This window comes from Cupressus sempervirens, chromosome 1, assembly GCF_028749045.1.
Source record: "Cupressus sempervirens isolate cs-2001-9-10 chromosome 1, ASM2874904v1, whole genome shotgun sequence".
Classification (NCBI taxonomy): domain Eukaryota; kingdom Viridiplantae; phylum Streptophyta; class Pinopsida; order Cupressales; family Cupressaceae; genus Cupressus; species Cupressus sempervirens.
Genome location: NC_143118.1, coordinates 358,355,980 through 358,358,240, shown reverse-complemented (window position 1 = coordinate 358,358,240; position 2,261 = coordinate 358,355,980).

Genomic DNA, 2,261 nt, shown 5'->3' with positions numbered 1-2,261 from the left:
AGTGATTTTGAAACACGAGTTGAATAGAATAAATTGCACCAAACAATGTGGGTTTAAAGAGTTGAGAAATGTTTTTTTGACTTATATTTGAGGGGACATCATATGCATAATTATGAATAAGAGTGAGCCACTCAAAGGAAACCTCATCAAAGATAGCTGGCAGGTTCCAACAAGTTTTTATCCCAATCCCATATTTTCACACATTGGAAAGCTTTGTTTGAATGTGAACGTTTTACACGACACTACATTCCTCTACATGCATGTCAAATTATCGCTCAGTTTTACTTGAAGCATAAGGATCATGGGTTTATATTAATTTTAAAATATCATTTACACATTTGATGCATGTCAAATGTCATTTTATATTACTTTTATTACTATTTAAGAATTGTCATGTATCATTTAAACATTCTTGTTGAGATAATGGGTGTTGCACACATTGTATAATATTGTTATATTGTATTATTTTATTTTATTATGTAATGTTGTACCTATGATCACCTAGATGGACATGCAACATGTAAAGCTTCCCATGTGATATACTTGATGAGTTGTATTGTAGTTCATTGTGATAATATTTCATGTAATTATTTAATGTTGGGGGAAAAAAAAATTCAATATTAAATGTGGGGTCAAAGGTTGAAGTAGCACATGGTTTATGTAATACAACTTGGTGGTTTTGTGAAACTTGCTACTATATAAACAACCACAAGGGTAGTTGTTGGTGTGAGAAGACAAAAGGTAAAAAGAAAGAGTCAAGTGAGACAAGGCTTGACAAGTTAGCCAAGGGAGCATTTGTGAAGGTTGGAAGCATGACATGGGATGTGTAGATTCATTATTGTTCACACAGATTGCTCAATGCTGGCTATGACTTTGAAGGCTTCCATGGTTGTATTGCAATAGTGTTTTTACTGAATAATACATGGTGATGGATGCTTTTGGAGGCTAGGTTTTTTCGTTCAATAAGGGTTTCCCAGGGTAAATCTTGTGTCACATTTTTGTGGGTATGTTGTCTATTCTCTTGCATGTGGATTTTCATTCCATATTTATTTCAAATCTATTATAGGTTATGTAGAAACAGATATATTTTTTGTCTCAAGTTTCATTACAAGTGGTATCAGAGTTACGGTTTTATTATTGTAACCCTAGATTGAATCCATGGGAATGCATGAGAGGATAAAAGAAAGGGAAAGATATATGAGTTGTTTATTGTAGATTTGAGTGTTTTTGAATTTGTTGTTATGATGACATATTGGTAGATTTTGGGCATGTGAAATTGTGGACAAAAGATTTTTTTGGAGGTTACATTTAAATGAGGTTTTTAGGGGGTGGCTTTTGGTAATGACCCCTTGGATAAAAATAGACCTTGCCATTGGATTTGAGTCGATGTTTCCATAAATTTTGATATATAATTTTCCCTAGTTTGGCCATGTTCAAAGGAAATGCAAAGGTTTTTTAGTTTCAACCCATGATGGCCATCAAATTTAATCCCGTTGGAATTTTTGTCACAAAAAAAAAATGTAGTGAAAATGGTAAAATGTCTATCTTAGTGAAATGATCACAACTTTCTCTCAGGATATTGGATTTTAGACTTCTTATAGGTGTTGGAAAGCTAATTCAAAGTACTACAACATGTTGTAGGTTTGGTTCTATGATTTTGACATTTTGTCAAGTTTGAAGAGCTCAAAAGTTACAAATTGTTTATTTTGAGCACAAATTAGGGCATAACTTGGGCATACACAGTCAAATTTTGGACTTTGAGTATTCAATCAGAAAGCTCTTGGAGATCTCTACACATTGGTTTAGATTTGGTGCAATTTTGACATGGTTTATTTGGTGATATATTAATCTAAATAGTTTATGGCATATATTGACTATGGTAACATTGTGAGTTTATGACATTGTATGTTTGGAGATTTAAGATTTGGTGTCATTGTATACTTAGTTCATATTTCAAATTGGTCTCATGATGATATGGTTAGGATATATATGATGACTTGTTGGGTCTACAAGTTGTGCAGTGTTGTAAGAGCTCTATATTTATAGGTTGCATTTATGGCTTGGTTATGGGTTGTCTTTGCCCATTGATCTTTCATTATTGATGCATATTTTGATTGGTGGCTTGAATTTGGGTTGTCTATTCCCTAAGTCACATGATTTAATATTTTTTCCTTCATGTAGAAGGAATGAGATAATTTTACCATGTATACCCATGGTGGAGGACTGTGGTTGACTATTTTATGTTGACAGGTTGGACACAT